General features: G+C 37.7%; 1 long non-coding RNA gene across 1 annotated transcript; it reads left to right on the top strand.

Moving 5' to 3' along the window:
* The first annotated feature begins 11,456 nt into the window (after positions 1-11,456).
* Positions 11,457-14,834, top strand: LOC132346266 (uncharacterized). The gene is made up of 3 exons (XR_009496049.1): positions 11,457-11,689; positions 13,259-13,448; positions 14,703-14,834. It is a non-coding gene; the product is annotated as an uncharacterized lncRNA (long non-coding RNA).
* Positions 14,835-15,057: the final 223 nt, after the last annotated feature.

Below are 15,057 nucleotides of genomic sequence, written 5' to 3'. Positions count from 1 at the left end.
AAGAATTGATGCTTTTGAACTATGGTGTTGGAGAAGACTCTTGAGAGTCCCTTGGACTGCAAGGAGATCCAACCAGTCCATTCTGAAGGAGATCAGCCCTGGGATTTCTTTGGAAGGAATGATGCTAAAGCTGAAACTCCAGTACTTTGGCCACCTCATGAGAAGAGTTGACTCATTGGAAAAGACTTTGATGCTGGGGGGGATTGGGGGCAGGGGGAGAAGGGGATGACAGAGGATGAGATGGCTGGATGGCATCAGTGACTCGATGGACGTGAGTCTGAGTGAACTCCGGGAGTTGGTGATGGACAGGGAGGCCTGGTGTGCTGCGATTCATGGGGTCGCAAAGAGTCAGACACGACTGAGTGACTGAACTGAACTGAACTGAGCTCTATATCAGAGTCTCACCATGTGTATAATGGGATCATTGACTCATCCAGTCAGTTTTGAGGCTTCATTTTGTTTGGCATTGCATTGATTACTCTCTGCTAACAGATATTATGGTTGTATATAGTATGATGAGTAAAGAAATTGTCTATTTTTAAATTTATCCTAAATAGAAATATGGTCTCCTATTTAATATGATGTGGCTATCTTAAAGTCAAAGATGGAGAAGAGATATTCTTCATTGCTCAACATTCCTTCCACAAGTTGTATAACATCTGAATACTTACAAAAACCTAGAGAAAGTTCTTTTTAGGTAGAGAGTTTATTAAGTTATGTTTTATAGAGTTAGTATTTCTGAGATATCCAAACAGGAAAAAAAAAATCCCTCAGTGGCTTCCCTTTCAATTATTTTTTAAGCCTCTGTTTTAAAAATAATCTTTGAAATGCATCATACATACAAAGAAGTATATAAAACCTATCTGTAAAGTTCAGATGATAGTAAAATGAATATCTCTCCTCTAGTCCTAGGAAACAGAATGGTATCACCTCTTCAGACCCACCTTGGCAAATATATCCCCTTTACCTCTGAAATACAGGTAGCCTGTATTCTAAATTTTTATTCCCTTTGATTTTGTTATTTCACCACTTAGATATCTATACTTCAACATTATTATACTGGTTAATTTCCCCAAACCTTAAATGGTATACTAATTGAATCATACTGCACATATTTTTCCACTATTTCAGCCAAATAATTTTGCAATTCATCCATGTTGATGAGTACAGGTTGCACTCATTCATTTAATTGATGAATAATATTTCCTTGTATGAATAAAGTATCTGCCTACAATGCAGGAGACCCGGCTTCAATCCCTGGGTCGCGAAGATCTCCTGGAGAAGGAAATGGCAACCCACTCCAGTACTCTTGCCTGGAAAATCCCATGGACAGAAGAGCCTGGTAGGCTACAGTCCATGGGGTCGCAAAGAGTCTGGGCAAAACTGAGTGACTTCACTTTCACTTCATACTACTGATAAATTTTGGAGTTGCTTCCAGGTTTTGCTGCTTTGACAATTGTCAGGGACTTCTGTTATTTTCCTAGTAGGTGGACTGCTTGGTTCCATCAAAAAAATTTTTTTTAACACAAAGCAAATGTCTTTGCACATAGTTGGACCTGAGAAATGCTTGAGTGAATTAATTTCAATAATTGAACAGTTGACTTAAAGTCTTTTTAATATTTCTTAGCAAACATGTACCAAGGAACAAATATGAAAAACATAATTTGTATACAGAATGTGAGGTGGAGACCTAGTAATTGTTTAATTGGACTTACTCATCCCAGAAGAAACTCACCCTTGCTGAAGAAAACACAGCACAACTCATTCCCATCTCCTGTTCTTTGATAGGCTACCAAGCAAGAACACATTTTCCCAGCTAAGCCCACTTAAAACTTATTGGGAGACAAAGACATATAGAAACAAGTACAGTACATTTAATTAGGTCCAATTTGTTTATTTTTGCTTTTATTTCCATTACTCTGGAAGGCAAGTCATAGAGGATCCTGCTATGATTTATGATAGAGAGTGTTTTGCCTATGTTCTCTTCTAGGAGTTTTATAGTTTCTGGCCTTACATTTAGATCTTTAATCCATTTTGAGTTTATTTTTGTGTATGGTGTTAGAAAGAGTTCTAGTTTCATTCTTTTACAAGTGATTGACCAGTTTTCCCAGCACCACTTGTTAAAGAGATTGTCTTTTCTCCATTGTATATTCTTGCTTCCTTTGTCAAAGATAAGGTGTCCATAGGTGTGTGGATTTATCTCTGGGCTTTCTATTTTGTTCCATTGATCTATGTTTCTGTCTTTGTGCCAGTATCATACTGTCTTGATGACTGTTGCTTTGTAGTATAGCCTGAAGTCAGGCGGGTTGATTCCTCCAGGTCCATTCTTCTTTCTCAAGATTGCTTTGACCATTAGAGGTTTTTTTGTATTTCCATACAATTTGTGAAATTATTTGTTCTAGTTCTCTGAACTACCAACTACCATTGGTAGCTTGATAGGGACTGCATAAGCAAGGTGAAAAGACAGCCTTCAGAATGGGAGAAAATAATAGCAAACAAAGCAACTGACAAAGAATTAATCTCAAAAATATACAAGCAACTCCTGCAGCTCAATACCAGAATAATAAACTATCTAATAAAAAAATGGGCCAAAGAACTAAACAGACATTTCTCCAAAGAAGACACACAGATGGCTAACAAACACATGAAAAGATGTTCAACATCACTCATTATCAGAGAAATGCAAATCAAAACCACAATGAGGTACCATCTCACACCGGTCAGAATAGCTGCTATAAAAAAGTTTATAAACAATAAATGCTGGAGAGGGTGTGGATAAAAAGGAACCCTCTTACACTGTTGGTGGGAATGCAAACTAGTACAGCCACTATGGAGAATAGTGTGGAAGTTCCTTAAAAAACTGGAAATAGACCCAGCAATCCCACTGCTGGGCATACACACCAAGGAAACCAGAATTGAAAGAGACACGTGTACCCCAATGTTCATTGCAGCACTGTTTACAATAGCCAGGACATGGATGCAACCTAGCTGTCCATTGGTAGACGAATGGATAAGAAAGCTGTGGTACATATACACAATGAAATATTGCTCAGCTATTAAAAATAATTCATTTGAATCAGTTCTAATGAGGTGGATGAAACTGGAGCCTATTATACAGAGTGAAGTAAGTCAGAAAAACACCAATACAGTATATTAATGCATATATATGGAATTTAGAAAGATGGTAACAATGACTCTATATGCGAGACAGCAAAACAGACACAGATGTAAAGAACAGATTTTTGGACTCTGTGGGAGAAAGCGAGGGTGGGATGGTTTGAGAGAATGGCATTGAAACATGTATATTATCATATGTGAAATAGATCGCCATTTCAGGTTCAATGCATGAGGCAGGGTGCTCAGCGCTGTTGCACTGGGATGACCCTGAGGGATGGAATGGGGAGGGAGGTGGGAGGGAGGGTCAGGATGGGGAACACATGTACACCCATGGCTGATTCATATGAATGTATGGCAAAAACCACCACAATATTGTAAAGTAATTAGCCTCCAATTAAAAAAAAAAGAAAAGAAACAAGTACAATAAGTCAAATATTTGCCCAGCTGACTTTTTCTGTCAAGTTGGTCTGTATATGGGTGGCAATTTTCTCTTCAAGCTCCTTCTGGCCCTTCGTTTACTACTTAAAACATTTTCATTCCCATCAAAAAGCATTTATTAAGCACTTAGCAATCACTGTATTGCAAGTGAAATCACAGTTGCAAAGTAGATTAGTGCAAAAGGGCTGTATGCTTTGTTACTAAAGAAAGATTAAAAGCTTTGTTTAACCTATATCTTATGTTAGGACAATAGTTGTAATATCAATCTTTTTCCATTCAGTTTGAATGATTAATATGGTTTGAATGATTAATATGGTGACAGAGGCCTAGACAGTAGAAACACAAGGGTAACCATGACAATGTCCCTGCTATCACCTGCAGCTTCAGGGAGCCCTGAGTTTGCTTACCATCTTTCCTTTCAACAGGAAATATCAGGAGGTCAAGTATTTCCTGCCTTGGAATTAGGCTCTTCCATGTCCCCTGGAGAAGGAAATGGCAATCCACTCCAGTACTATTGCCTGGAAAATCCCATGGACAGAGGAGCCTGGTAGGCTACAGTCTATGGGGTCGCAAAGAATCAGACATGACTGAGTGACTTCACTTTCACTTTCATGTCCTTAAGGCAGGGGTGCTGATTATGACATCTTTTTTTTTTTTTTTCTAGATTTACTTGCTTTATTTGACATCAGTAACTTGTCTGATTTCTTTCAGTTTTCTCACCTGACTTCTTGGTTTTAAAAGCTTAGTTTAATTTTGTTTCTTAATAATCATTATTCTTTTTTACCAAGGTGACAAATGATTTTTGCAGATGCAATTTGGGATGTCCCAAATTACAGTTGAGGTATGAACCATGCTTCCAAGTATTATATTTGATAGCTTGCTAACTTGTTATCTATAGCAAGTTAGCAAGCTATCAAATATCATCTTATTATACTAGGTAGCAAGTTAGCAAGAAATTTAATATGTTTCCTTGATACTCATCTCCCTCCCAAGCTCCCTTTTTTATTTTTAAAATTTATTTATTTAATTTTTTATTGGCCAAGGTTTTTATTTCAATCCATAAATTCTTTTCAAGCTGCCTTTTGTATTCCAAAGGCCAGTCCTGCTTGTTCCTTTATTCTTGCCAGCTCTATTGCTATTATATTTCTTACAATTAAACAATGCCTAACATAATTCCCCAGAGAAGGCAATGGCACCCCACTCCAGTACTCTTGCTTGGAAAATCCCATGGACGGAGGAGCCCGTTAGGCTGCAATCCATGGGGTCGCTAAGAGTCAGACACGACTGAGCAACTTCACTTTCACTTTTCACTTTCATGCATTGGAGAAGGAAATGGCAACCCACTCCAGTGTTCTTGCCTGGAGAATCCCAGGGACGGGGGAGCCTGGTGGGCTGCTGTCTACTGGGTCCAACAGAGTCGGAAACGACTGAAGTGACTTAGCATAGCATAACATAATTCCCATGGCTAAAACATCTTGTTTAAATCTAATCTGTAGAGACTTCTAGCTCAAGGATAATGGGGTACCTCTTACTAGAAGAGTGCCTGAGGTCAGCTGTCTTCTCCCCTCTTCCTCTTCTTTTTAATATCAACTCACTAAGGAATTAGAGCTGCTATGAGGTCTAACAAAAAATGTTTCCCATTATATTATTTTATTTAGTAATATTTTAAGTTGGGTTTCCCTGCTGGCTCAGATGGTAAAGAATCTGCCTGTAATGTAGGAGACAGGATTCAACCCTGGGTCGAGAAGATCCACTGGAGAATGGAATGGCAACCCACTCCAGTATTCTTGCCTGGAGAATTCCATGGACAGAAGAGCCTGGTGGGTTGCAGTCCATGGGATCACAGAGTCAGACATGACTGAGCAACTAACACACACACACACACAATATTTTAAGTTATAAAAATGAGAAGTAATATATGCCCATTTTGTTACAGTGGGGATTTGGACTCATCATTTTGATGGGGTTATCAGATAAAATACAGGATTTAATGAAGTTTAAAGTTATGGCAGAAAGTGAAGAGGAACTAAAATGCCTCTTGATGAAAGTGAAAGAGGAGAGTGAAAAAGTTGGCTTAAAGTTCAACATTCAGAAAACTAAGATCATGGCATCTGGTCCCATCACTTCATGGGAAATAGATGGGGAAATAGTGGAAACAGTGTCAGACTTTATTTTTTTGGGCTCCAAAATCACTGCAGATGGTGATTGCAGCCATGAAATTAAAAGACGCTTACTCCTTGGAAGGAAAGTTATGACCAACCTAGATAGCATATTCAAAAGCCAACTTTGCCAACAAAGGTCAGTGTCGTCAAGGCTATGGTTTTTCCAGTGGTCATGTTTGGATGTGAGAATTGGACTGTGAAGAAAGCTGAGCACTGAAGAATTGATGATTTTGAACTGTGGTGTTGGAGAAGACTCTTGAGAGTCCCTTGGACTGCAAGGGGATCCAACCAGTCCATTCTGAAGGAGATCAGCCCTGGGTGTTCTTTGGAAGGAATGATGCTAAAGCTGAATCTCCAGTACTTTGGTCACATCATACGAAGAGTTGACTCATTGGAAAAGACTCTGATGCTGGGAGGGATTGGGGGCAGCAGGAGAAGGGGACGACAGAGGATGAGATGGTTGGATGGCATCACCGACTCCATGGATGTGAGTTTGAGTGAACTCTGGGAGATGGTGATGGACAGGGAGGCCTGGAGTGCTGCAGTTCATGGGGTTGCAGAGAGTCGGACACAACTGAGTGACTGAACTGAACTGAAAGTTTAAAATTTAATAAAGTTAAGTAAATGAAGTTTCAGATAAACAACTATATATATTTGATGTATATGTGTGTGTGTGTATACACACACACACACACACACACACACACACACGTGTATGTATATATATATATATATATATATATGTAAGTCCCAAGTAACATTTGGGAAATCTAGTACTAAATATTATTTATTGTTCATCTGAAATTCAAGTTTAACTGGAAATTCTATATTTAATGTTGCTAAATCCGGCAATGCCACCCCTTGTGCTGGTGGACTTCAAAACTGCCCACAGATACTGGTTGCTTGTTAAAAAGCCACTACCTTCTCCAGCGTTGGTGCAGCCAAAGTTGGAGGCAACCAGAAGTATGGTAATCATTAAGAATGGCTGGTGTCTAAGAAGAGGAAGCTTGTGATGAACTTTATGTTCCTGTAGCTTCTGCATCAGTCAGGGCAGATTACTGTTTACTGATTGTTTCAGATTTCAAGGAAGGATCATCTTACTCCCTAACACCTTCCTCACTGCTCTACTAGGTCAATAGTGTTTCATGGTAAAATTATCCTGAGGCCCTTATATTCTAGCTTTTTGGATTCATTCACATAATTACTTCAGGAAGCCACTGCCTGCCTGTGGAAAGATTGATATAGGACAGGTTCACCTATGTAGAACCTGTCTTTTGTCAGGCATGTCATCTGGTCCCAGCCTTTTCTGTCTCTGTGGTGATTTTACTTTTATTTTTGTCTTTTCTGGTCACTAGGCTTCTGTTGGGGTTATGGTCATCTATTCTCACAGATTTCAATTATCTTGATTTTGGAGCAAAATGGTTTGAGCTCTGGTACTCTCATATGGAAGAAAGCCACTAATTGTATGCAAATGTGGTTCCCTCTGGAAATTTTAAAGACACAGATAATATCAGGAATTTATCTTAAAAAGGTAGGAAGAGCAATAGATGGGTAGAGGGAGGGATAAAAGAAGAGAGGAAGGGAGGGAGAGAGGGAAGAAGAGAGTGAGAGAGACAGAAAGGAAGGAGGAAGAGAAAGGAAAAAAATAGAAAGTTCTACTTTCTCCTCACTGGGAATTAAAAAAATGGAAGAAAGCAAAAACTTGAAGTTCACTGGACATAGTTAAACCATAAAATGCAATACATTTTTAAATTTGGGGAAAACAGAGCAACATTGATCTCAAATCCAGCTACGGTCCCCTGTGTGTGTGTATGTGTGTGCGTGTATCTGTGGTTATTCTGTGGGGGTGTATATATAATCAGATATACAAATAAGCTCATACTCTACAATTTATTTTCAAATCTTCATTTTCCACTTAATATTATATTTTTCCATATAACTAGAAGTGGCTCAGTGGTAAAGAATCCACTTGCAATGCAGGAGAGTCAGTTTCAATCCCTGGGTCAGGAAAATCCCCTGGAGAAGGAAATGCCAATCCACTTCAGTATTTTTGCCTGGGAAACCCATGGACAGTGGAACCTGACAGGCTACAGTTCATGGGGTTGCAAAGAGTCAGACATGACTTGGTGACTAGACAACAAAAACAACATAATTAAAAATACTTCTAAAATATTATTTTAATAGCTAGGAAATATGCTATTAATTATAATAATAATTATATTTAACCAATCATTTATTTTATACACTTAAGGTATTTTAATGTACCATCTTATGGCTAATCTTTGCATATATCTTTATTTCCTTAGAATAAATTATCAGCAGTAGAATTTCTAGAAATGAGTAAAACAGGATTTTATTGTGAATAATTTTAGATTTACAGAGGAGTTGCAAAGATGGTGTAGAAAGTTCTCCTCAGCCAGCTTTCCCTAATGTACATCTTATATAACCATGGCACATTTACCAATACTAAGAAATCACCGTTGATAAACATTAAGTTGAACTACAGCATTAACATCCTTTTATTGTTCCAGATTGCAATCCATGTTACTAAGTTGCATTTAGTTATTATGTCTCCTTAATCTTTTCCAAATTGCTTTTCATGACCTTGACACTTTCAGAGTACAAAGTTAGCTATTTTGTAGAAGGTCCCTCAGTTTGAATTTGTCTGATGTTTTCTCATTATTAGACAGCTAATGTGACCATATTGCTTAAGGTTTTGACCTATACATTTGAAACTGTGTTGTATATAAGTGATAGGCTAGTTAAGAGAAGTTGTTGAAATCAGTAAATTTATTAAAATAATATATACATACTTTATTCATTTTACTTGCTTTATGTATTTCATGTGCCAGCATTTCAGTTTTGAGCCAAAGTTTTACCTGTTTTGTTTTCTTATTCTGAATAGCCTTTATTTCATAAATCACAACTGTAATTAATAAATCATTTATGATTCTAGCTTCACTTTGCTTAAAATGAAGAAAGAACCTAAAACACTTGAAAGCAGCTTTTCAAAATTTTTGCATTCTTTTGCATCTGATTCACCTACTTTTGATAGCAATTTTCTTCTTTGAAAATTTATATTCATTGAATCTTTTCAAAACACTTGGTTTCCATTGAAAAAACAAAATATTTTCATTCCATCAAATTATATATTTATTAAATAATAATTAAAATAATGAATAGAATTGAAATGATTGAGTTTAGAAAAAACATAATCCTCTTGATAAACTCCTTTGGGTTACTAAACAGCAAGAAAGCAGCAATACTTAGGTGAATTCTAGAGAAGCTCCCTAGCTTCAAGGGCTTCCCTGGAGGCTCAGATGGTAAAGAGTTTGTCTGCAATGCAGACGACCCGGGTTTGATCCTTGGGTTAGGAAGAGTCCTTGGGGAAGGGAATGGTTACCCACTCCAGCATTCTTGCCTGGAGAATTCCATGAACAGAAGAGCTCTGCAGTCCATGGGGTTACAGAGTTGGACATGACTGAGTGACTAACACAACAACCACCCCAGCTTCAAGCATTCACTGTGCAGATGGTACTAGACTGTGCTTTACAGAGAGCATGATGGGTGCTGGTTAACTCAGAAAACTGGTTAAAAGAAGCAAGTTAAGGAGCTGCTGATGTATTGGCAGGATGTCATTCAGTAAAGCTACAATCTATTTATGTTCCAGTTACCTGATAGGAGAATTTCTATTTCCTCACCTTTGATAACACTAAATAATAGGATGTCAAGCTAGATTTTAAAGAAATAATGTATATTGATAGTAGAAAATTATATTTTGGTGATTACAAATGAGACTGAATTTTCTTTTTATCATTTTACTTATTGATCATCTGTGTTTCTTTGTTTATGATATTGATATATTTCTACACAGTTAGGAACCCAAATTACAGACCTGCCTTTATTTGAAGGTTTTTAGACTGTGACTAGCAATAGGAGAGGCATTCAGCATGGAGCTTAGAAGCAACATATCTGGATAAACCTTGCAACTTGTAGCTTTATGATCTGTCACTTCTGTCCCTTGCCTCTCTCACATCCCCTCCCACTACTCTCCTCTTTGCTGGTCTTTGTACTGTTCTTGGAACACACTGAGCACATTCCCACCCAAGGGCCTTTCTGTGGGCTACTCCCTTTGCTAGGGACATTCTTTCCCTGCTTATCTGTAGGGTTAGCCCCCTTACCTCCTCCAATTCTTTGCTCAGAAGTCACCTTTGCACTGGAGTCTGTATTGATTACCCTGCTTAAAATTGTAACCTACCACCCATACCACTTCTGGCTCCCTTTACTTTTTCTTTTTTTTCTGTAGCACCTATAAATTTCCTTATTCTATATCACTCATTTGTTTGGTTTTTGGCTGCTCTGCACAGCTTGCAGTGTCTTATTCCCCAACCAGGGATTGAACTCATAACCCCTACAGTGGAAGCATCAAGTCCTAACCACTTGATTGTTAGGGAAGTCCCTCTATATCATTTACTTGTTTGTCACATATATTATTTAATTCTACCTCCCATTGCTAGAATGAAATGGCACATGGCAAACACCCAGTAAATATTTGTTAAATAAATGAAGTAAATTAAAAAGAAGGCCTTCAGGTATGCAAGAGAAAGATACAGAAAAGGGAAGTCCCTACTGGGGTAATCTATCTGGAAAAACAGAACGGTTTCATTCAGAGCCATTTGAATGTGTTGCCGCCCTCTTTGCTGTTTATCCTATAGGAGTGACTTTGGTTACCATCTTGCTGTGTGCTCACATTACCTCTTTTTTGTGTGCTTGAAGTGGGAGGAGCAAGCTTCTCTGGTGTCTTATCCTGTAAGTGCACTAATTGCATCATGAGTAGCCCCACCCTCGTGACCTAATCTAACCCTAATTACCTCCTAAAAGCTCCATCTCCAAAAATAGAGCAATATAAACATTCAGTGGGTAACACTGGGTGACCAGGACCCTGTGTTCTGTGGCCCCATGAGTGAGAAGCTTTAGAAAACACATCCCAAACCATTCTTTCAGAGCTCACCAAGCAGGTATTTGGCTTAAGGCGATGATCTGTTTTTCCCCAACCCTCAGAGGAAAAAGCCAGAGAAATTGCTGTAGGCAAGAGCAGAGTTGGTCCTCATTTTCTTTCAATTCACTGAGACTATTAAGATTTTTTTTTTAAGTTTAAAGAATTTTTAAGGATGTTTTGTTTTAAACACTAATAGGAAACTAGAAGTTCAGTTTTGTTTATGACAAAGAAAGCCATAAAAAACATCTTGCCTCTATACTAACAAGAGGAAGAATCCAGATAGTCCAAAAGAGCCTATTTTTCCTTAAACTTGTCAGAGAACCAAAGTTACAAGGCAGCTAAGGGAACTGGATCTTATGGAGCCTGGTGTGCTGCAGTCCATAGGGTTGCATAGGGTTGGCCATGACTTAGTGACTGAACAACAACAGCAAGCCCCTTTGAGGAGGGATGGGACACACAGACTTTTACTTTTAGCAGAGCAAGGGAGGAAGGGGTGGCTTTCAGGGAAGCAACTAAGAAGAAATCAGCTAAAATGTCAATAAATACCTACAAGCCATGTGTGGGCTAGCATATCAGTTTAGGGTAACTGGGAGCTTGGTTTACAAGTGGAATTCAGTCTTTCAAAATTCCTGGATGCTCACAAGAAAGATAAGTGTCAGGGCAGGAGACCAGAGAGTCACCGTTGGAGCCTTAGAAACTAGGGAATGTCTGGTTGCCATGGGAATAGAGGCAGGAGCACTGAAAAGGCCCCATTCCCAAGGCTGAGGTGCACAGACTCTCTACCTAACTTTGGGGCTAGACTAGGAGAATCATGAACTACCCGCACTCCCACTGCAACAAGCAACAGTAGTCTACTGCTGAGGCAGGGGGCCAGTGCTTGGGGTGAAATATCCTCTGGGATGCACGTGTGTAGGGACTGATGAAAGCTGCGGGTGGAACAGGAACACTGAGAGAAGCTCTCCAGCACTTCCAGGTTAGCGAGCCTGGTTCACAAGAGGAATTCATAGTCTTTTCCTCTGGAGAGGAATCTGAAGACTGGTGCACAGAGATAACGACAGAAACAATACAGGTCAAACAGGGCTTTTAGCTGGGCTGTAGCAGGGATGAGAAGGTACCTATCTGATGATACGTCTTTTCAATCTTTCCTGCCTCACTCTTGGCTCAAGGCTTTTGATTTTAACAAAATGAGTGTTTGAAAGTTTTGGTTACTCCATGGTTGGCAGCCACAAAACAGTGAGGGCCTCCCACAGAGTGGCCCAAGTGGTGAGATGGTGAGTTGGAAAATGGAGAGTGTGGGGAGGACTGTTAACAATTATTTGCTGCACTCATATGCTTAGTCCTCAGATTTACCATAAGCTGTAACATTCCGTGATTTCTTTTAAAAGTATTTAGTCAAGGTTTGTTTGTTTTTAGTATTCATTTATTTTTATTTATTCATTTGGCTGTGCCAGGTCTTAGTTGCGGCATGTGGGATCTAGGATCTAGTCCCCTGACAGGGGAACGCCCCCTGCCTTGGAAGCTCAGAGTCTTGGCCATTGGACCACCAGCGCAGTCCCTAACATTTCATGATTCTAAATCAAACTTTGTGAGCAATTATTTTTCTGCCCATGGGAAAGAAAGAATCTAATTTTAGAAGTCCTTTGTCTGTTTCTGCCTGTTGCTGTGGTGGTTGTGGTTTGATTTTCGTATCCATCACCTGGTCCTTGTACCAACATTCATGGTAGTGTGGCTAGACTAAGTGGTTATGGCCAGAGTGAATTATAGGCAAATTCATTTATCATTGTTTCCAGTGGGATCATCTTTTTCAAAAATTACATGCTGGAAAACATGTGCAGCCAATTTGGCTTTATGAAACTTTTGCTAAGAAAATCAATACATATCACATAGACGATGTTAAATGTTAAGGGTATTTCTTTAAACATTTCCCTAGATTCTCCAGAATGTTCTTTAGCAATTATTCTATGAATTCAATAAACATTCACAAGAGGACATAGCATAGTTGAAGAGACAATTCATTTTTCAAGGTTAAATTGACTTATAACGCCTTCTTAGAAGGCCCTCTACTTTATATTCTACATGTAAACATAACTGCACAGTTAGGAAACACAAACTTAAATATGTTGATTACAAAATAATTTCTAGCACTTCATACATGAAGTGCCCAAGATTTAAACTTCAAATTTAATACAACACATGTTCAACAGAGGGACAAAAAATAATCAGTAACATTTACTGATACAGTTCTTCAGAATTTCAACTGAAAATTGATTCAGTTGATTACTGAATCAAACTTGGAATTCAAGATTACCTTGAACTTGTAACAGATGAGATTTTAAAAAAAAATCAAAAAGTAACAACCACCTCAAAATTTTTTCCATTTAAATAATGAGTTAAAAGCAACTGACAGTTTGATTTGTTTATAAATTAGGCTTGTTCTATGAAAAATAGAAAAAAAAAAAAAGTCCTCAATCTTAACTTCCTTCATATCCTAGAACTGGAAAAAAGATAACATAAACAAGTTAACATTTTTGTTTGTTTGTAGGTGATGATATGGTCCTAAAAATAGAGGCAATTTCTACCTATATTAGAGCTTTAATGGAAGAATGTGATGGTCTGTCAGTATGCAAGGAAACAGTCAGAAGGATAAAAGAGAAAGAAAAAAGGAAAGCCCATGGCATTGGTTCTCTCTGTCCTCCTGTCTTCAGATAAAAGTGGTCACCAAACGAAAGTTGGTGAGATTATAAACCTTGCTTTTCTATGTCTTCCAAAGGGCAAGGATGGTCTTTTCTATCTGGACTTTTTTCTTTTTAAAAATAGCCCTGGGTCATCTTTATTTTCTATATCGACACAGCACAAGTTTTATTCATTGGCCACAGAATGGAGACGTGTGAACTAAGTTCACAGATCAGTATCTCACCTACCTGTCGAGATGGATTTACTTTTTCTGGATCTTCTTTTTAAGGTCTCTTAATAGGTATAAAAATATAGTAGGTAGTTAGATTGATTGCTGGAGTCCATATAGCATTTTAGAGTTAGCTCTTGTGATAAAGACTACTTGCTTCAAGAATTAGTTTGTTACACACTTTACAAGTAGAACTTCAGTTTCATTCTAGTGTAATTTGAACAGCTAGCAAGTTTTGTATACATTTTTATTCATTTTTTTTCATTCTTATCATACTTTTCCTTTCTGAGTACAAGAATAATACATATTCATTATATAGAACCCCAATATTACAGAAATATGTCTACTACAAACTTTCCCAAAGACATGAATTGTTTAGGTTATGTAGTTTAAAATGGTCTGATGACAGCCTGTGTTAGGGAGAAAGATAATATATATAGACAAATAGAATGCAGTTTGGTTTCTTAGAAATTACCACAAGATATGTGGTCCTAAAGTTTAATATATCTTTTCTGATCCTTCTTACACCTCATTCGGAGTCTATTCCCCCATTTTAAGTTATGATACCACTATTTTCAATCCAATGAGCTCCAGGCTCAGCTCAGAGATTCAATCATGCTGTCAGAAGTTTCCCCAAATTCATTTTGTCTAAATTTTAGATCTTGGCTCATTAAAAATACCTTTACCTTCCAAATGATAAAAAAATATATAGGCCAAAAAGAAGACATTAGAACGGAAAAGTTTTTGGTTTAATAGCATCCATTTAAAATTTACTAAAAGTTAATCAAATAATATTTAAACAAATTATACTTAATAATTTTATTATTCTGCTTCTGTAAAGTAAGACCATATCTATCTGGAATTTAGTTAACCAGCAACCTCACTCACTCATAACATAGCCTGAAATTAAAAATAAACCAAAGTAGTTCACGTAAACAAAAGTTCTTGATCCTTTATTTATAGATGGCCTCCTCAGGCGCTCTCAAAAAAACAATTTGCTCTTATGTAGCACATATTTTTACTAAGTTTTATAGAGTCTATGATTTTAATAAGCTTGGCAATCTGGCTTATAATCCTCTCCTAGGTTAGAAGAAACACGAAACACATCAAGAGAGGAGAGAGGAGCATCTACCTTCAAAGACACTGGCAACTGTAAGAAATAAGAATTGTAAGCTTGAAAAAAATTTTAAAAAATTAAAAATATATAAATAACAGACCTAATTATTAAAAAAAAATTGATTTAGGTTTGGAGTTATAAGTCCTTGAGTGGTCCATGGTAGACTCTAAGAATGACAAAAACCTCCCTTAACACACCCAAGGTCTTTGTAGAATAACTCATTAACCATACTGAATTAACTGCAACCTAGCTCTTTTTTGAAGGTAAAAGATCTCTTCCAGGTACTCTCAACTCTCTCAGTAGAAAATAGGTACTTACTACT

Source organism: Bos taurus, chromosome 1 (assembly GCF_002263795.3).
Source record: "Bos taurus isolate L1 Dominette 01449 registration number 42190680 breed Hereford chromosome 1, ARS-UCD2.0, whole genome shotgun sequence".
Lineage (NCBI taxonomy): Eukaryota > Metazoa > Chordata > Mammalia > Artiodactyla > Bovidae > Bos > Bos taurus.
This window is presented reverse-complemented; position numbering and strand designations above follow the sequence as displayed.